Genomic DNA, 22,500 nt, shown 5'->3' on the forward strand with positions numbered 1-22,500 from the left:
ATGGCATCAACATTTCAGTGTTCCTCTATACACAGACGTGTTAAGTTATAATGAAAAAAAGAAAGAAAGATAGAATGAAAGAAAGACAAAAAGAAAGAAAGAAAGATAGACATAAAGAAAGAAAGAAAGAAAGAAAGAAAGAAAGAAAGAAAGAGAAATAATGAAAGACAGAAAGAAAGTAAGACAAAAACAAAGAAAGATAGAAATAAATAAATAAAGAAAGAAAGAAAGACAGAAAGAAACAAAGACAAAAAGAAAGAAAGAAAGATAGAAATAAAGAAATAAAGACAGAAAGAAAGAAAGACAAAAAGAAAGAAAGAAAGAAAGATAGATAGATAGAAATAAAGAAAGACAGAAAGAAAGAAATACAAAAAGAAAGAAAGATAGAATTAAATAAAGAAAGAAAGAAAGACAGAAAGAAAGAAAGAAAAAAGAAAGAAAGAAAGATAGAAAGAAAGAAAGACAGAAAGAAAGAAAGACAGAAAGAAAGAAAACAAAAAGAAAGATAGAAATAAAGAAAGAAACAAAGACAAAAAGAAAGAATGAAAGATAGAAATAAAAAAAACAAAAATAAAGAAAGATAGAAATAAATAAATAAAGAAAGAAAGACAGAAAGAAAGAAAACAAAAAGAAAGATAGAAAGAAAGAAAGAAAGAAAGATAGAAATAAATAAAGAAAGAAAGACAGAAAGATAGAAATAAATAAAGAAAGAAAGACAAACAAAGAAAGATAGGAATAAATAAATAAAGAAAGAAAGACAGAAAGAAAGAAAGACAAAAAGAAAGAAAGAAAGATAGAAATAAAGAAAGAAAGAAAGAAAGAAAGAAAGAAAGAAAGAAAGAAAGAAAGAAAGAAGGAAATATAGAAATAAAGAAGGAAAGACAGAAATAAAGAAGGAAAGATAGAAATAAAGAAGGAAAGATAGAAATAAAGAAGGAAGGAAAGAGAGAAATAAGGAAGGAAAGAGAGAAATAAGGAAGGAAAGATAGAAATAAAGAAGGAAAGAAAGACAGAAATAAAGAAGGAAAGAGAGAAATAAAGAAGGAAAGAGAGAAATAAAGAACGAAGGAAAGAGAGAAATAAAGAAGGAAAGAGAGAAATAAAGAAGGAAGGAAAGAGAGAAATAAAGAAGGAAAGAGAGAAATGAAGAAGGAAAGAGAGAAATGAAGAAGGAAAGAAAGACAGAAATAAAGAAGGAAAGAGAGAAATAAAGAAGGAAAGATAGAAATAAAGAAGGAAAGAGAGAAATAAAGAAGGAAGGAAAGAGAGAAATAAAGAAGGAAAGAAAGACAGAAATAAAGAAGGAAAGAGAGAAATAAAGAAGGAAGGAAAGAGAGAAATAAGGAAGGAAAGATACAAATAAAGAAGGAAAGAAAGACAGAAATAAAGAAGGAAAGAGAGAAATAAAGAAGGAAAGAGAGAAATAAAGAAGGAAGGAAAGAGAGAAATAAGGAAGGAAAGAAAGACAGAAATAAAGAAGGAAAGAGAGAAATAAAGAAGGAAAGAGAGAAATAAAGAAGGAAGGAAAGAGAGAAATAAAGAAGGAAAGAGAGAAATAAAGAAGGAAGGAAAGAGAGAAATAAAGAAGGAAGGAAAGAGAGAAATAAAGAAGGAAAGAGAGAAATAAAGAAGGAAGGAAAGAGAGAAATAAGGAAGGAAAGATAGAAATAAAGAAGGAAAGAAAGACAGAAATAAAGAAGGAAAGAGAGAAATAAGGAAGGGAATAGAGAAATGAAGAAGGAAAGAGAGAAATAAAGAAGGAAAGAGAGAAATGAAGAAGGAAAGAGAGAAATAAAGAAGGAAAGAGAGAAATGAAGAAGGAAAGAGAGAAATAAGGAAGGGAAGAGAGAAAGGAAGAAGGAAAGAGAGAAATGAAAAAGAGAAAGAGAGAAATGAAGAAGGAAAGAGAGAAATGAAGAAGGAAAGAGAAATAAAGAAGGGAAGAGAGAAATAAAGAAGAAAGAGAGAAATAAAGAAGGAAAGAGAGAAATAAGGAAGGGAAGAGAGAAATAAAGAAGAAAGAGAGAAAGATCTGCAGGCTGAAATAAAGAGCTGTGAGAGTGAAGCGGGAGGCCGTAAGCTGAGGGCTGCTGTGAGAGTGAAGCGGGAGGCTGTAAGCTGAGGGCTGCTGTGAGAGTGAAGCGGGAGGCTGTAAGCTGAGGGCTGCTGTGAGAGTGAAGCGGGAGGCTGTAAACTGAGGGCTGCTGTGAGAGTGAAGCGGGAGGCTGTAAGCTGAGGGCTGCTGTGAGAGTGAAGCGGGAGGCTGTAAGCTGAGGGCTGCTGTGAGAGTGAAGCGGGAGGCTGTAAGCTGAGGGCTGCTGTGAGAGTGAAGCGGGAGGCTGTAAACTGAGGGCTGCTGTGAGAGTGAAGCGGGAGGCTGTAAGCTGAGGGCTGCTGTGAGAGTGAAGCGGGAGGCTGTAAACTGAGGGCTGCTGTGAGAGTGAAGCGGGAGGCTGTAAGCTGAGGGCTGCTGTGAGAGTGAAGCGGGAGGCTGTAAGCTGAGGGCTGCTGTGAGAGTGAAGCGGGAGGCTGTAAGCTGAGGGCTGCTGTGAGAGTGAAGCGGGAGGCCGTAAGCTGAGGGCTGCTGTGAGAGTGAAGCGGGAGGCCGTAAGCTGAGGGCTGCTGTGAGAGTGAAGCGGGAGGCCGTAAGCTGAGGGCTGCTGTGAGAGTGAAGCGGGAGGCCGTAAGCTGAGGGCTGCTGTGAGAGTGAAGCGGGAGGCCGTAAGCTGAGGGCTGCTGTGAGAGTGAAGCGGGAGGCCGTAAGCTGAGGGCTGCTGTGAGAGTGAAGCGGGAGGCCGTAAGCTGAGGGCTGCTGTGAGAGTGAAGCGGGAGGCCGTAAGCTGAGGGCTGCTGTGAGAGTGAAGCGGGAGGCCGTAAACTGAGGGCTGCTGTGAGAGTGAAGCGGGAGGCTGTAAGCTGAGGGCTGCTGTGAGAGTGAAGCGGGAGGCTGTAAACTGAGGGCTGCTGTGAGAGTGAAGCGGGAGGCTGTAAACTGAGGGCTGCTGTGAGAGTGAAGCGGGAGGCTGTAAGCTGAGGGCTGCTGTGAGAGTGAAGCGGGAGGCTGTAAACTGAGGGCTGCTGTGAGAGTGAAGCGGGAGGCTGTAAACTGAGGGCTGCTGTGAGAGTGAAGCGGGAGGCTGTAAGCTGAGGGCTGCTGTGAGAGTGAAGCGGGAGGCTGTAAGCTGAGGGCTGCTGTGAGAGTGAAGCGGGAGGCTGTAAGCTGAGGGCTGCTGTGAGAGTGAAGCGGGAGCCCGTAAGCTGAGGGCTGCTTTGAGAGTGAAGCGGGAGGCCGTAAGCTGAGGGCTGCTGTGAGAGTGCTTTGGTCAGTAACGTCCATGCCTGGCTAAGACACAGTGAGAGCGAATGGGCCTGACTGGGCACTGAACTGAACAATGCTAGTCGTTTATTATGGTCCTGGGTTTTCTTCATTATTAGCAGCACCAGCAGTTTTGGCCAAATTGTTTATTCTGACTCGGCACTTTTACAGCCAGTCGCCATCACTGCAGGAGAAAAGCTGACTCAGTATCAGGGGGAGAGTGAGCGGCTCTTGAGGGTGAGACTCATGTAGTTAATAAATGCCTTTGTTAGCTGGAGTGAGTGAGTTCATGAAGGGAGAGAAGTTGGCGTGGCTGGGAGCGAGATGGAGAGAGAGAGAGGGAGAGAGAGAGAGAGAGAGAGATACATCAAGAAAAACAAGAGTGGAAACTCAGTCTTAATGTGCGTGTGTGTCTGTGTGTGTGTGCGTGCGTGTGTGCGTGAGTGTGTGTGTGTGTGTGTGGCTCTTAGAGAAGCATTTAGCCAACAAAGAATACGTAACATTAGAACTCTCTGCTTTTTATCCCCAGGCAACAACAGCAATCGGACAGCAGAGAAATTAATCACTTAATATTTGATATCGGCTGATGTTTTTCCTGTACAGAAAACTGGGCTTCTTTTTTTCGTCTTCAAGATAAAAATGTTGACTGACAGACAGACAGACAGACAGACCGATCGATAGACAGACAGACAGACAGACAGACAGACAGACAGACAGACAGACAGACAGACCGATCGATAGACAGACAGACAGACAGACAGACAGACAGACAGACAGATAGATAGATAGATAGATAGATAGATAGATAGATAGATAGATAGATAGATAGATAGATAGATAGATAGATAGATAGTTCATTTTAAACATTCTGATGGAATTTTCTTCTGGAAAATGTAAAAAAAATATTAAAAATTGGCAGCAAAAATATTTTATGATTGCTAAATAAATAAAAGCATAAATAAATAAATATAATATTATATATATTTATAATATTTTATTTATTCACTCATTTATTTAAATTGGCACAAAACATGTATAACGTAAAATCTTGGCTGTTAGAAACAGAAAGGAAACTATTATATGTGTTGTGATAAATGTACTTGTTTATTTTCTTGTATTTGCTTTTATTTACATTTTTTCTGTGGAGAGCTATTAACATCTCCATTATTAGCAAACTAAATGCTGTTACTAGAGGTGACACACCACTGAGTTGACATCAGATGACACCACTTTCTCTTTTATGGTTGTGATATGAACATTGCAGCCATCCTATCACATTAGATATGCCTTCATTCAAAACGGCTGTGCGTTAAAATAAACAACACTGCACTGTCTACTGTCAGTCCCATTCAGACACATATCAATACTAATAAACCTCCAGCTAATATAAACAGGTGAATACAAAAATCCCAGTTAGAAAAAAATAAATAAATAACTACTACATAGATCATATTCAGAACCCCAGGCGTGGCTTATCAGTGATCTGCACTGAATGGACACCTTCAATCTTCAGCGTGTTTTTGCTGGCTGCTGAATGATCCTATCAGAAGATTCATAGCTGAGTGCTCGGAGCAGCTCTACAGCAGGTTAAGGGTCTGTCTGTGTTGGGGGTCTAAAAGGGGTGAACAGAGACAAGTTTTCCTCTGCTGACTTAAGAATGTGGATGTGTGCAGCCAGATATGTGAAAGCAAATTAACATAAAAACATAACAATAAAAACACACCGTTAACCCTTAACGCCCATCTTTGGTGAACCATGACTATGAGAGCTAGGCCTTCAGTTAAAACTGTTCAAATAAAAAGTAACACACCCATAATAACGCTCAGTTTTGATAGCACTCCTATGGGATTCTAGTAGTATGTTGGAGCCAACTGGAAAATGTTTCTTGGCCATTCTACTTTTAATACAGACATTTGAAGCTTGTAAACGACACTACCATGATTTATTTGAGGTTTATAACCAATGTTAACATATAATTTTAGATTTTACATATATTTTACTTTGTAGCAGTTCTAAGTGGCTTTACTTAAAAAAAAAATTGCTAACAAACAAATGAGGTAAAAAGCAATTGAACTAGTTTTATTTAACCTAAATAAGTCATTTGAATCAAGGATTGTTTCAATCAATATAGTAAGTTGACTAAATCTGGTTCAATCGCTTGTTATGACAAAGTATTATTGACGTAGATCTGACAAGAAACATTTTAAAGCGTTTTCAGCAATTGAATTAATTCAGTTTATAGGTTAATAATGAGGTTTTTATATGCTCGATCCACCGAACAATCTGAGGAAACGCTTAGTTTACATGCTCACAAGAAATCCAAAATCACATGCATGCATAGATTACCACTTAGTATAGACGTTGCCATGACAACGAGCATCACGTGAGTCTAGTCGGAGTGAGATGAGGAGCAGTATGTTATCTGTAATTTGAGAAACGTCCATCTGTTTTGAATTTGCTCTATAGCTCGTGTAAGACCACTGGTGTTCATTTGCTCATGTACTTGTCTGAACAGCTTGTTATTGCAGGTTTCATGTCCATCCATCCTCCAACCTATACTAAGTCCTCTAAGTTTGAACCATAAACTTCGGAGACAGATTGAGAATGTAATCAGATACATGTATTTACATGGCTATTATTTTTCTATTTAAGGGACTATTTGCAGGATTACCCACCTCATTCAATCAGGTAGGAATTCAAAGTCAAAGTCAATTGTATTGTCAATCAGACTACACAACAAGGAGTGCACAGCTGAACCAGATTATGTTTCTCTGACTCTGACGTGCAAAAATATAACATAAGCATCATATAAAAGTAAATTAATAACTATCATTATTACTTTTTAAAATATTGCATGGTTTATAGAAAAATATTGCACATAATTCTCAACGAAAGTTTTGTATTTGGAATGGCTGGGAAGGCCGGAATACAGAATGGTATTGTATTCAGAATGGCCTTAATCGGACTAGTCTATTCAGACTGAGGTGTATACATGGACGTATAGCATTTCAGTTGAGATGTCAATTGGACTATAAATAGCTGATCAGGCTGCATGTAAACAGTGATTGTTGCCCATATCTAAAAACCAACCAAATTCTGGCTAAACTACCACATGTATTCACAGTTGGTAATATTTCCAGGACTTCCCAAAGAAAAATGTTATGAAATCCCTCTGTTATCAAAATATGATTTGTTGATTTCATTGTCATTTCCTAACTACACTGGTAGGTAAAGCTATACCATGTAAGATTTGGGGATCTGGAGACCTCTCTGGTGAAAATTTGTAACTGCACGTAACACACAGAACATTTTGTAACGCCGGTTGTGATTTGGGACGATTCCCCCTGTGAATCTGATCATCGTAAGCCTATTGAAAGAGAATTCAAAGAGAACTCAGTCAAAACTTGGTGAGGATGTGAGTAAATGATCTACTACTGTTATCATATCTTCATCAGTATAATGTTGATTTTGGATTTGAGACCTAAACATCAAGGAAAAAGACTTTTTTGAGCCGATGTTATGTTAATGCATAAACACATGACATGGTCTGAAAAACGTAACCTGACACCTTTGGCTGTCAAATGGTTATTTCAGGCTTCACATCATGACTCACAGCAGTGCAGTAATGATTCAGTAATGCTGCTTTTTGCAGTCTTACATAGTGCAGCTTGTGTAAATTCTAAGCTAAACAATAGGAGAGCTCACTTGGGTGTATCTAACAAAACCTTGCATCTCTATTTTTTCATTTTTTATTTTTTGGCAAAATTTGAAAATGACTTATGCCTTTTACATGTACATTTCATGACAAATGGATCAGAGGAAATGGCCAAAACTTATTTGGTAAGATGTCTGGTTCCATTGACTTACATTAGAAGTTCAGTGTTTTTTCCTTCTCCTGTAAAGTTCTCATTTTGAAGATACAAGATTTGTTTGTGACAGCAGCGTCTAAGAACCTCAATACTGAAAATTGAACAATTTTCTGTTGGGCATTTCAAGAATTTAAGCATTTAAGCTTAAGAATTGAAAGACAACAAGCAAGATTATCTTCAATAAAATGAACCAAAGATTACAGACGTGTATTTTTTATTCCACTGAAACCATTAGGCCTTCTCTCAAGGCCAAGAAAGCCCTGAGAGTTCCCCTCTGGCGCCCATATCCTCAGACTCATCTGTCTGGCTGTAATGTGGGAGGGGGGGCAGGAGGAGCTGAGAAAGTTTGGCTGAAGGGTACAGAGGGAGGGATGCAGTGGTAGGAGGGCAGACAGATTTATATTGAGGGGTCAAAAAGTCACTGTCTCCCTAGCTCTGGTCAGCTGACAGGCTCCCAAAAGGCCTCAAAACAACCCCCATTTTACTTGATGAACAGATACATAACAGATTTTACAGAAGGTAGAAAGACTGGCCTGAAGATGAGATCCTAAATTGTTATGCAGTTCAGACACTAAATGTGTTGGGAGACCTGATCCACTGTTTCATTTAAATGCAGTGGTATTTGAGCTATTGAACTACTTTACCATTAGGATACGTTAATAAAGTTCTTCAGGTTACTTGATAAAATATTTAACAAAATAAAACCAGTTTCAGAGAAAAATCTTTATAGGACATTTTGCCTAGTTAAGATGTTTCTATAACACAGTTTTCATATTTGCAGTTATGATAAGATGATGAACTTAGAACTATTGTTCTGGAATAACTTAAAGATGGTGCTTCAGTGGTTCAATCACTATTGTGCAATACTAGCATTAGCAATATACAGTATACAGTGTGTGTTGTGCTGGTCTCACTGGATCAGACCCAGCAGTGCTGCCCGAGTTTTTAAACGCTGTGTCCACTCACTGTCCACTCTATGACACACCTGCCTTGTCGGTCCACCTTGTAGATGTAAAGTCAGAGACGACAGCTCATCTGCTGCTGCACAGTTTGTGTTGGTCATCCTCTAGTCCTTCATCAGTGGTCACAGGACGCTGCCCACAGGACGCTGCTGGCTGGATATTTTGTTGGTGGACTTTTCTCAGTCCAGCAGCGACACTGAGGTGTTTAAAAACTCCAGCAGCACTGCTGTGTCTGATCCACTCAGACCAGTGCAACACACATTAACACACCACCACCACCACGTCAGTGTCTCTGCAGTGCTGAGAATGATCCACCACCCAAATTCTACCTGCTTTGTGAGGGTCCATGGGGGTCCTGACCACTGAAGAACAGGGTAAAAGGGGGTAACAAAGTATCAGAGAAACAGATGGACTACAGTCTGTAACTGTAGAACTACAAAGTGCAGCTATACAGTAAGTGGAGCTGATAAAATGGGCAATCAGCATAGAAATGAGGAGGTGGTCATACTGTTATGCCTCATGGGTGTATTTGTTTAAGAACTGTCCATTGTGTTCCTTTTATATAGACAGTAGGGCTACAATAAAACATTGTTTTTTAGAGCCAGCTATTGTGTTTGTGTGGATAAGGACATGTTCACCCTCACAGGCTATAGAATTGTTTCTGAATCAATTAATTGCATGGATGGATTCAATGGCCTAGAATAGTTTATTGGATATTGTCATTATCAAAACAAATCCAAACAAATTGCAAATGATCAATAGAGTTTCTTGCATCATCACATGATAAAAAAGCAAAACATATGACAGTATATGGAAAAGCACGGATGGCATTCAAAGCTATTAGAAGTCTGTAGCCTCAGCACAGAACTAGACACATTCTATAAAAATCACATAGAATACTACATTGAATGAATCTTGCAAGATGTACTGCTGATCCAAGAACAGTTTGAAGATATGTACGTTAGAGCCCTGCTTTCATAGAAAAACCTTGTAACACCACTTTTTATTTATTTTTTCACGTTTTTTTACATATTTTCATGCGCCCCTTTATATTGAGGGAGCTTTTTATGGTTAATGGACCAAAAGAAATGATACAAGATGAAGTGGAATGAATTCCTATTACATTAGTGTACATTAAGTACATTAAATACCAATTTGTAAAGATTTCTTAAGTTTTATTCCAGCATCAATGATATGCATCTATGTACCTTTCTCTACAGCCTCCCGTTACAGTTATAACACCATTTGATTTTTAAACAGTGCTAATCCTTCACTGGAAATCAAAACAAAAGGGCAAAACTTGTGTGGTAGGCTACTCACTCACCATAATGATGTTCCATTTGTCACACAGTGCTAGTATGGGGAACTCTTCGTTACAGTTTAGTACATGTGACTTGAAAAGCGTCCACACAACTGGTTACACCTGAAACCACAAGAATGAACTTTGTTCTTTGCACTTTAACGTTTTTCAAGACAGTGAAAAAGAGGTCAGTGACAGAATGTGAATAATAATGCACCTCTATGAGTTGCTGGAAATGATCCTTGAGGTATGTAGATGGCATTTTTTCCCCTGTCTGTCAATGTAGGGAACTATGCGTCATCTAAAAATAAGAGTTCATGGGACATGGGAAACGGCAAGAAAGCAATGTTGCCTTGCAGCATGTCTGGTCACATGTATCACATAATATAATGAAGGGTCTCTCATTAAAGCTGTATTCCTCACTTCTGTTGCAGCACACAATTGTCAGGATGAGGAGTCCTTATAAATGTATGTCCCATATGTATTATATATTTATATACGTAAGTAACTACACTATATGCCATTCTAAATCCATAGACATTAATATGGAGTTGGTCCCGCTTTGTAGCTATACCAGCTTCCACTCTTCTGGGAGGCTTGTTCAAGATTTTCTCTTGTGTCTGTGGGAATTTTTAACCGTTCATCCAGAAGAGCATTTGTGAGGTCAGACACTGATGCTGGGCAAGAGGGCCTGGCTCACAATCTCTGTTCAGGTTCATCCCAAAGGTGTTTGATGGGGTTGAGGTCAGCACTCTGTGAGGACTGGTCAATTTCTTCTACATAAAACTCACCCAGCCAGGCCTTTATGGACTTTGGGTTGTGTACTGAGGCTCAGTCATGCTGAAACAGAAAAGGGCCGTCCCCAAACTGTCCCCACAAAGTTGGAAGCACATAATTGTCTTGGTCTGCTGAAGCATTAAGATTTACCTTCACTGGAGCTAAGGGGTTTAGGCCAACCTATCCATCCATCCATCCATCCATCCATCCATCCATCCATCCATCCATCCATCGTCATCCGCTTATCCAAGTCCAGGTCGCAGGGGCAGCAGCCAAAGCAAAGAGGCCCAGGCCTCCCTCTCCCCTGCCACCTCCTCCAGCTCTTCTGGAGGGATACCGAGGCGTTCCCAAGACAGTCGAGAGATATAATCCCTCTAACGTGTCCTGGGTCTTCCCTGGGGTCTCCTCCCCATCAGACATGTCTGGAACACCTCCCTAGGGAGGCGTCCAAAAGCCATTCTTACCATCCTTACTATCCTTGCCTGAACCACCTCAACTGGCTTCTCTCAACGTGGAGGAGCAGCAGCTGTACTCCGAGCCTTTCCCGAATCGCTGAGCTTCACACCCCATCTCTAAGGGAGAGCCCAATGACCCTGCAGAGAAAGCTTGGCCACTTGTATCCGCGATCTCGTTCTTTCAGTCACTACCCAAAGTTAGTGATCATAGGTGAGAGTCAGAACATAGATTGACCGGTATATTGATAGCTTCACCTTCTGGCTCTGCTCTCTCTTCACCATGACGGACCGGTATAGGGTCCACATTACTGCAGACACTGCTCCAATCTGCCTGTCAACCTCTCGCTCCATCCTTCCTTCAATCGTGAACAAAATAAAAGTTATGAACAGAATCGGTGACAACGGACAGCCCTGGCGGAGTCCAACCCTACCTGGAAAACAATCTGACTTACTGCTGGTTATATGAACCAAGCTCCTGCTCTGTTTGTACAGGGACTGAATGACCTGTAACAACAAGCCCCTCACCCTATACTCCCGGAGCACTCCCTACAGGATCCCCCAAGGGACGCGGTCGAATGCCTTCTCCAAATCACAAAACACATGTGGACTCATGCACCCTCCAGGACCCTGGTGAGGACCAAAAGCTGGTCCAGTGTTCCACAACCAGGGTGAAACCTGCATTGTTCCTCTTGTAGCTGAGATTCGACTCTCTTCTCCAGTACCCCTACATAGACCTTACTGGTTAGGCTGAGAAGTGTGATCCCCCAATAGCTAGAACGGTAAAGAAAGATAGCTTTCTTAAAAAGAGGGACCACCACCCCGGTCTGCCATTCCAGGGGGACCGCCCAAGATGTCCACACGATGTTGCAGAGGCATGTCAGCCAAGACAGCCCTACAACATCCAGAGCCCTCAGGAATTCTGGATGGATGTCATCCAGAGGTTTAAGCCAACCCCTGAAAAACAACCCATAGCATCATCCCTTCTCCACCAAACGTTACAGATGGCAGAATGCAGTAGGGCAGATAACGTTCTCAAGCATTCAACTCATCTATCAGACTGACAGATAGAGAAGAATCATTCATCACTCTAGAGAATACGTTTCCACTTCTCTAGAGTGCAGCGGCACTCATGATGTAAGGCTAGCATGCGGCTGCTTGGCTATGAAAACCCATGCCAAGAAGCTCCTGGCACAGTTTTTGTGCTGATGTTGATGCAAGAGGAGGTTTGGAATTCTATAGTTAGTGAGTCAGCAGAGTGTTGCCGACTTTTATGCTCTATGGTCCTCAGCACCCAGCGACCTGCTCTCTACGTGGTCTGACACATCATGGCTGAGTTGCTGTGGTTCCTAAATGCTTCCACGAATTCAATGATTAAGAGCTGTGTTCCAATACTTTTGCAGATATATCTAATAACGTGTTCCGTATTTCTTATACACAGGTATTTATGTATTTATGACACTGATGTGCTGGTACGAGCAGATCAGACACAGCAGTGCTGCTGGAGTTTTCTTTTCACCTCAATGTCACTGCTGGACTGAAAATAGTCAAAAAAAAGATCCAGCCAACAGCGTCCTGTGGGCAGCACTCAGTGAGCACTGATGAAGGACTAGAGGATGACCAACACAACACAGCATCAGATGAGCTGTCGTCTCTGACTTTACATTTACAAAGAAGACCAACAAGGTAGGAGTGTCTAATAGAGTGGACAGTGAGTGGACACAGCGTTTAATAACTCCAGCAGCACTGCTGTAAGTGTGTGCATGTGTGTGTGTGTGTGCATATTGTAGTGTATATATTAGTGATGGGACTTGATTCAAAATTTTAATTACAGAGTTAATTACAGGGTCTGTAATTAATTAATCGCAATTAATTACAAAAATTATTTTGCTACTAAAATTTTGAATGAATACACATATATTCTTAACAACAACATGTTTATTGCTTCCACAAATTGCTTCCTTGTGGAAGCATCCTGGATTAGGGGTTCGTTTTCCTGGTCAAGTGCCCTTTGCTCTTCATACAGTTCCATTGTGTTGGCTGGACTGTGTCTGAAATGACCCACTATCTTGCGGCACAATCGGTGCCAACTGTTGTAACCTTTTGCTCAATTTTCCAGGACTCAGCTACAGAAAAAATGGTCTGCGCAGTTTATTGCATAATGTCTGTTGTTGACTTTTTCTACAGTGAGGGTGAAAGATGCTAATGGCCATACTTTGTTAACAACGCATGCTGTGTGCGCGGTCACGCCAAGGTAGTTAGAATTGCTGGCGAAAGTCCAAAGGTCCCCTGTCAATACAACACAATCAACTGCATTCAATATGTCTTGTTTTGACTGCTTTTCGTCACCATAAAGCTGCCTAATCTTACTCGCCATGGTTTTCCTATACGGGAGCTCGTGAGCAGGGTCCGATGTCGCTATCTAACACAGACTGTAGCCCCCTGTCCTCTACCACCGAAAGCAGTCTACAGTCTGTTGAAATCCATTTAGCCAGGGAGTTGCTTAATTTCTCAGACCTAGACTTACTTATTTTGGCCCTGAAACCTGTCATCTGGTCCAATGTGGGCTGGCTGGAGCGGTTATTTGTACCGCTGCTGGGGACGCTGAAATCAGCTGTGGGGTCGGCTGTGCTTGCCGCAACATGTTTTACATTGAGATGGTATTTTAGGCTTGAGTAGCTTCGGTGATAAGCAAACTCCTTTTTGCACAACTTGCATACAACAGTCTTCTTTTCGAAAGTCCCATCAGGACATTTTTTAAAGCTAAAGTTGTCCCTCAGTGGACCAAGAGAAGCGGCTTCGTCGTCCATCGTTGTTGTTTGCGGATGTCGCTTGTGCATCAGATTTACAGGCGTGCTAGAACACGCGAATACAAAGGTTCCGGCTCCAAAGGAGTTTGCATCCCAACAATGATGCAATACAAACCTGCAAACACACACAAACACACACATGACTGTCCTAATACCACTTGTTCAGTGTCAGGAGACGCAGGCCTTCAGCTGTGCCGTGTGAGCTACTGTTTTACTGTCTGTCCTTGGCGTCTATTATTGTTTCAGTACGATCACATTACGACTTCATCTTGGGTTACTGCAGCGCATGCCGAGCATTGAAACTGGAGTCATTTGAGGCATTTATCTAATGTTGTCCACATACCAAATACTTGGCGCTCATCAGCATGCCACAATAAGGCTCAATATGCTCTAAATCAAAGCTTGACCCTTTGTTGGAGCTGAATACAGACACTCGTGAAGATTTACAAGCTATAGTGCTTAACCCCATCTGTGGCTGTTCTCGTTCAAGGAGTCACACTATGCAACCTTCAATAATACATTTAGGAAAGTGGCATTTATGCAGTTCAGGAAAAACAAAATAAACATATTTTGCGTTAGGAACACTTTGCGTATGAATATATGGGCGCACAGTTATACGAATTATGCAGAATTCACATATCACTTCAATTCAGGGCAGTGGGCATTGTTCATACCACCTCACCCATCATAAGTGTGTTATACTAATTATATATGTTGAAGATATGTTACATTAGGAATGTTCTGGTTATGCAACATACACAACCTTTTTACTGTACTTGTATCTGACTAAGTTAAATATCAGGCTTCCTTTTATTCATTTATTCCTTCATTTCAACTTTTGCAGTTGTCACACACCTTTAGATGTAGACGCTTTATATCTAGGTTTACCAAAGTGAATAAGATCTGTTAGATCTACTAAAATAACTACCTGGCTATTGCGAACACATTAGGCAACAGTATTAGTGTTTTTTTAATCCAGGTCTGCAGTAGATAACTGCATTTTCAGAGTAGCTGCTTCGTTTACCTCGCTTCTGAGCATTCTTGACGCTCTTGGTCATTAAAAAAGCTGAGCTGGTTCAGCCGAAGGAACATAAAATATGCCGGCTGTATATGGACTGCTTTTCCACCTCCCCTCCATGCATTTACCATCAGAAAGACCGAAAGTCCGAGTGTGAGCGTGAAGTTTAAGCTCGCCTCTGCTGGTCTCAGCTCTCAGCCAGATGAATGCTGCCCTCTCAGCCTCCTCTCCTCCTCCTCTCTTTACTCTTTATGGCAGCTCTCCGGCATTTGTTACCCGTCTGAGGGGCAGAACAGGGGGGAGGGAGAGATAAAGCTCAAGAGTACATGATATTCTTTATCCCTTCCACCATATCGCGCTCTATACTGCTGCTTACAGCCCTAATGTCTCTCAGACAGAGAGAGACAGAGAGAGAGAGAGAGAGAGAGAGAGAGAGAGAGAGAGAGAGAGAGAGAGAGAGTAAGGGAGATCTTATCAGCGACTGTGTGAAAAATAAAAGAAGAAGAAAAACAGGTGTTGGCTCTCCATGATGACTCTAAAGAAGAGGAGCAGCCCTGCAGCCAACTGCAACAGCAGACCTCTTTACACCGCAACGTTTACAAACCATTTAAAACGTTCACTCAAATAATGCCACTTTCAAATCGGGATTCCCAGGTATTCCAGCAATGCTCTGAACAAAGTCCACATATTTTTGAAGCGTCAACTCAATTGAACATTGAAGATGTTTTGTATTCTTGTACCTTCAAAGTATGGTCAGCCGGACAGTGGGAACACTCTGGGCCTTCTAAATCTTGAAAAAAAAAGGTTTACTGATTTCTGGGAAGAACAACAGCCAAACAAAGGTCCCACATATTGTCTCTAATATCTGTGTAGTTACACATGAATAACAGGCAACAACAACAATATAATTACTGATGATTTAGTCACTGTTACAGATGGATTACAACAGTACAGCCTATGTAATTACACGTGTATCAAACTTCAGCTTTGTCTCATGTAATTACACAAGTGTATCTTCTACACAGGAACTTTCCTGCAGTGCAGTGTTAAAGTTACACTGGGCAGTTCCTCTGTAATTGTTATGGGTACAGTGTAATAATGGAGGGGTAATCTAGACGTAGCTACATGGTTATTTGAGACATTCAATATAAAATGGGGCCAAATAAATAAATAATTTTTTTTTTTAAATCATCATGCTTATTGTAATTCAACTATGCAAGTATTGTAGTGCTACTCATTTTATTATAGGTTAAGGTTAAGGAATTCGTTTAGGCTGTTTTTCCATTATATGTAGCCAGGTGAGATCTCCTAGACTTCAGTAGGTGGAAAGAAGGAGTATGCTTTAAATTAATTACCAACATAATTACAACTTGACAGTGGAATCAACCAATCACGTTTTGACCAATCTTATGAGAAAAAAAAAAAAAAAAAAAAAAAAAATATATATATATATATATATATATATATATATATATATATATATATATATATATATATATATATATATATATATATCATACAAGTAGCAGAAGGTAGCATTATGGCCTGAACTGAAGGCCTAACTCAAAGAGTCATGGTTCACCACTGCTGCTTGAACAGGAATGAGCTGGCATTTGAATCAGCGCTTTTCAAACCACTGGTTATCAGTAGTTTCCCTCAACCATTATTGGTTGACTTCAGGCCATGTATTTTTAGAAATAAACTTTCCCAAGCTACACAAACTGCTGACCTATAGCCATAACATAGAAATCGCATCCGCAATGTGCTGCTCTAGCATAGAGCTGTTATTGTTGTTTTCATTTCAAACATCTGACTGGTTGGGCTACTATGGGAAGTCAGTGGCATATCAAGGACTTCCAGAAGGCCAATATTCATTCTCACAAACCAGCTACTATCCTTTAGAAATCAAAACATGACCAGCTGTCAGTTCTTAATTATTTTAGATTTGATTTGGATTAAGATTAATTGACCGTTATTAGTCCCACAATGGGGAAATTTCACCTCTGCAAGCTAACCCATCCATGCAGTGAAACACCACATACACACTAGTGAAGACACACATTAGGGGGCAGTGAACACACTTGCCCGGAGCGGTGGGCAGCCCTATCCACAGCGGCAGGGGAGCAGTTGGGGGTTAGTCATTTTGGTAGCTAATCTGACCAGGTCAGCTTCTGAAGTCCTAACCAATGGGAAAACTAGCCTGGCCGCATCTACCTTGATACAACAGTGAAGAAAGCCCTGATTGGATAGTTTTCTTTTGGGTGGTTCAAAAATCTAATCCTTTTGTTTCCAATTGAAATTTAACAGTAAAATACAGTTTATTGCAGCAATATGTCCAAAGTATAATTACATCAACCATAATGACTACAGTTAACTGAAAATGATGGACATGTACTTTCTTTTTATTCCACAGAAATCATCTCTGAAGGCCTAGAAGTGTTCCTAAAGGTGTACAGCACTCTGCACCCAGAGCAGCAGAATCTGGATGTCTCTATATTCCTTCTTTGCTCAGATCAAAGCGGCGGGTGCCTTCACCCTCGTGGCACCATAATGCTTCCCGAGCATCGGGGAGGCAGCCCTCGCTGCTCGCTCTGCTGTAACACACATGATTAGTGGCTGTGTAATACTTTGAACACTCCATGTACAAAGGCAGAATCCAGCTCTGCCATAAGCTTTAAACCTCTTGGAGGAGAAGACGGTGGGGGAGAGAGTGAGTAAGAGAGAGAGAGAGAGGGAAAAGAGAAAATAACGTGGGGGGTTCCCGAACCACTGGAGAGCTTTCAAAGTGGAGATGTAAAGAGATATCATATTCATCCACTCTGACCCCCCACCACCACCCTCCACCCCTTTAATACGCACCCAGGGAATAAAACACAACAAATAAAGTGTGGGGGGCAGCACGCATGCCTGTCATTTTTCCCTTCTTCGCTGAAAAAAGGATCTAGCAGAGAGCGTGGACTACTCCAGGTCACTTTCCCGACATTCCAGACTCTGGAATGGGGTCCTTTATCATAAATAGTCCACGGGTTGATTTAGCACAACGCTGGCCAGCAGAACTCTCACCCCGGGTCTAAGCGTTTGATTTGTTCTATTGGAGGAATTAGACGCAAGCCATTGTCAACAAGAGTGCTGTTATTGTAGGCAACTCTCTGCGCTTCCCTCCGTCTTGTTCTCTGCTTTCGTGGCCTGCTGTCTTGTTAACTCGTTACAACTTTGGAAGCACGCTGTGCTCTCGCTCATTTTTTGACTTGCTAATCTGCAGGCTATTCTAAATCGCAGGACATTTCAGTACATCACGGCTTAAATCCACCTTGAACATCTTCAGGAGGTGTTTCTTGGAATTTGACCATTTCAGCAATCAAACGCATGTGAGTGGTCACGCCCAGTCAATGGAAAAATACAGTTCAGCTCCAAAACTAATCTAACACATACATTCCAGACTAGTACACTCTTATAGACCAAAGTAATCCTGGTGGCAGGTGAGTTGGAACTGAACTCCACAGAGCCTCCAGAAGAATGATTAAGGTTTAGAAGTTGTCACTATTACCCGTGATAACGAAGTCATCTTGACATTCAGTGATAAACAGTTCTCGGTCATAAATCACTGAAACAAGAAAAATAAAAACCTTTTAATCGACACCACATTAATGTTTATAAGCTGAAAGGGAGATATATCTTTTTATGATTTGAGTGAGATGAAAGTTATTAGTCTTATTGCTGAAATAAACAGCATTCTTTACATTTTGCCATGTTTTTGTCATACATCCCTCCAGTTAAAATGCTCTTACACTGTTAGAAATAAACGTACTATGCAGGTCCATGATTCGTTCATCAAGGCACAAACAATGTAAACGTTCCCTCAAAGGTACAGCAGGGGTTTGAAGGTCTAATGGTGCACCTTATATGAGTTTTTCCTAGTGATAAAGTAGATATTTGTACCTTTTCATAACCAAATGTTTTAAATCAGAACATTTAATAAAAAGCCTGGAGACGAGAAAATATCATTTCAATGGATTGTGGTTCAGTTATGTTCCCTGACTAAAGGTACTGAGATGTACCCCTGAGGGTACCACCACAGTGACAAGAGGGGTACCGCCCCAGTGACAGTGTCGTATCTTTTCTCTGAGAGTGTAAGAACTCCATCTCCCAAAATTCTCTGGAAGATCACAAACCTCCACAGCACTCCAATCATTGTTCTCGCTTGGCCAACTACTAATCTGGTTCACTTGTTCTTGTAGTCACATGACTAGAGGTATTTAGCATAAAGCCCAGGCTTTTAAACTAGTTTCCTTGCATTGCATTGTTTATTTTAATGAGAACTACTTTTCATTTTTTGTCTGATTGCCTTTTGCGATATATTTTTTGACTTACATATTTTGACTTGGTTTGCTGTTTATCCTTCTTTGTATTATACCCTTTCTGGATTGACCATCACCTGTTCACTGATACTGAGTTTAGCCAAACCCAACAACAATAAAGTTTATTTTTTCGGTTTTTATCGCAAGCGTCTGGCTGGTTAGCTTTTGTTACAGTTTTTTATCACGTCTTGTTATCAAAACAAACAAACAGATGTACTTGCACTGTTGCTAAGCGCCTATAAAATTGCTACAGAAAAAAAAATATATCTATTTCAATACAACAGTATAATCATGCCAGTAAGCAGAACAGTAATAAACCGTTTACCAAGCACACCTTATACACACAAGTCATGCACTAATGCCAGTCTTTAAGATTGCAAAGCTGATAAATAACCCACTGTATGAATGTGATACTACAGGATGAACTAGTTAACTGAAACACAAAATACCATCGCAACTGAAACACCAACACATGACAACAGCATTCAAACAAAGTCTTTCTCAATAAGCTTACCTAACAAAGCAACTGTAAAACCTTAATGTGCTTATTAATAAGCTTAATGTGTACCTCTGTATGCTGTATTTAACGTCAATTCATAGAATTTATTTATAGTGGGCAGACTTGAACTGTCAACTTCTAAGGGTACAATATTGACTAACAGACATCATAACGATAAACAGTAGCAACCACCCTAAAAATCAACAGCAGAGATGATGCTTTAGAATTATGAACTTCCTGTAGTGTTTGGGTCAAATCTGACCGATTTACAACTTAAAACACTCGTAAATGTTGTGTTTTACATCTGATTGCCTTAAGGCCTTATGATATCCTCCACACTGTGCACTGGAACATGTAACAGTGATGATCACCTTCATTGAATTTTGAGTGTTTAATCAATCAATTGTTACACCCGTGGTGTTCCCGGTCAAAAGTGACCGCCATAGGAAATGAATGGGTATCCAGACTATATTCATCCATCAGACAGAGAGCATCCTCATACCCCCCACCCCCCCCAACTCACTCACTCTATTTGTATTTTGACTGCAGTTATTTTATGTTTAATTCTATAGATTCAGGTTAAACACTACTTTGAGACGTTGTTCACAGCTAAGGAATGTTGAATAAAATGTTTTTGTGTGCCAATTTAAGAGCAGACCGGTCAATTTTGACCGGGAACACTAAAGTAAGGGGGGGGGGGGGGGGGGGGGGGCTTGAAGAGGACAGGAGGGTTAAAATAGTCAGCATGTGCTTTGGTGCCGTTGCATGTAAATCACTCCGGGTAATGTCATTAACCTGATGTTGAGCCACCCCCATGTTAAGCTATTAAGCTGCCATTGCTTCTGTTGCCTAGTTAATAACTATTGTACAATTTTAAAAAATGGACATCATATTATTATTTGAGCAACAAAGCCCAAACTGTTTCCTGGTTATTCCCATGTGGGCCTTAAAGGTGCCAACACTGACCACATTTGCATATATACAGCTATTAACAGACCCTCTAATCCAGAGTGACTAACAGAAGTGCTTTCGGAGTTAAACTGTGCGGAACGTCTATGATCAATAGTTCATGTCACACAGCTATACATCCATTTGACATGTAGCAATTACATGAATTAATTACATAAATCTAATATTAAACATTTCCTAACATTTTCAGAGTAATATTAATAAACCTCACTGTATATCCCATAATAGACCCTTAATCAACAAGAGGTATATTTCAAGCCCTGTAAATATTAAACATTTATATCAAACTGTCACACGCACCAACCACATCATTTTGGTTTAGCAATTTGTGTTTGCCAGCTTACATTTTTGGGTTACTTTAGAGGGGAGATTAGTAAACATGTATGCTGGTTATAGAGTTCGAGGATAATTTGGTGGGACATTTTGGTATAACATAGACCATCAATGGAATTTGCATTTGTTATACAAACTCTATGCACACACTATAAAAAGTTAGAATATACTGCGTGGCAAAAGTCACTAGTTACTGATGTTATGTGATGCTATTCCCAATTGTTAAGCCCTCTCCTATGCAGTAGTTTGAGATAAAGCTTCTCAAAAGGGACCTTCATTAATTACAGATCAGCAGTATGTTTAATAGAGTATCCAAACTCTCAGAAGTTACCATCTCAGAAGACACAACAACTCAAATAAATAAGTACTTGAATAGTTATAATGTACAGAAAGTCCAATGGTAGTCAATGTACTCATTTTAAAGAAAGTACAATTAATATTTTACTTGTATGACAAAAGTAATGACAGAAAGAACACAATCTCAAACTGATATTATGGCAGACTGTTTCAATTTTTAGGTATATGGTTAAAACTAAACTAAAACTTAGTATAATTAATGATTAAGAGGCCCTTATTAGTCCCACAATGGGGAAATTCCACCTCTGCGTTTAACCCATCCGTGAAGTGAAACACCACATACACACTAGTGAGCACACACACACACACTAGGGTCAGTGAGCACACTTGCCTGGAGCGGTGGGCAGCCAAATCCGCAGCGCCCGGGGAGCAGTTGGGGGTTAGGTGTCTTGCTCATGGACACCTCAGTCATGTTCTGTCGGCTCTGGGGATCGAACCGGCGACCTTCCAGTCACAAGGCTGGTTCCCTAACCTCCAGCCCACGACTGCCCCCAATTATTAATTAAATATAAATGTTTGATTATTCATGAAGTTATTATATTTCTGTTAGCATTTACATGTTAAATGGCATTTCTGAGTAGCCCAGGATCTCCTGAAAATAACAACATATGGCATGTTTGAGTATCTCATGTAAATACCCTATAATTGCAACTGACCCAAATACCAAACAATTACTCCAAATTACCCAAGGGTTCTAAGGCTTAATGGAACAATATTGTTGCATGTATAGCTTTGTTCTGTGATAAGAAAAGAACTTGATGTGAAGAACTTGAAAAGAATGCTTGTTATTAATAACTGAATACATAATATGTATATAGTGCTTTTAAAGAACCCAAAGATGCTTATAATAAAAGAAACCACTTAACTGTAAGTTAACACTGATACGCAGTCACGTGAACAAAAAGGGCAAAATGAGGTGTTCTATCTAATGAACGAGTTTCATTTTGATGGAGAGCATGAAGTAAGATTAGTAACCAGCAATATCTTCAGTTTTACATGAGGTCTCACTATTGGGCAAGCAACAGGTCACCAGTGCCCTTTTATGTATGTTATTACTGCATTATCATTAGGCTTTTTCTCCACTTTTATCATGGATGCATAACAAAACCAACACCGTTTTGTAAGTCCCATATAAATTAAATTCCTTATGTAACTAGCTAGGTAATAAATATGTAATTATGTTATTACATTTAAATAAATGAATGTAACGGTAAAGTGTCCTTGCTTGAAATCAAACAAAGCTGGGACGAAGTGAATTTTGGAAGGAAAGCCCAGTGACACAGCACTCCAGCCCAGTGGGACACAACCCAGCCTTGATTTAAATAAGAAGCCAATGGGTTCGAATGAGGACAGTCCAGTGAGCGATATGTAGAAGATATTCGGTCGACAGACAGACTCAAGGCATTTAAAACCTAATAGCTAAGTCACCCATCTGTTGAATTAATCTGTCATGTGAAATAATGTCCGTGCATCTCTGTGG

This window comes from Pygocentrus nattereri, chromosome 2 (genome assembly GCF_015220715.1).
Source record: "Pygocentrus nattereri isolate fPygNat1 chromosome 2, fPygNat1.pri, whole genome shotgun sequence".
In the NCBI taxonomy this organism is placed as follows: domain Eukaryota; kingdom Metazoa; phylum Chordata; class Actinopteri; order Characiformes; family Serrasalmidae; genus Pygocentrus; species Pygocentrus nattereri.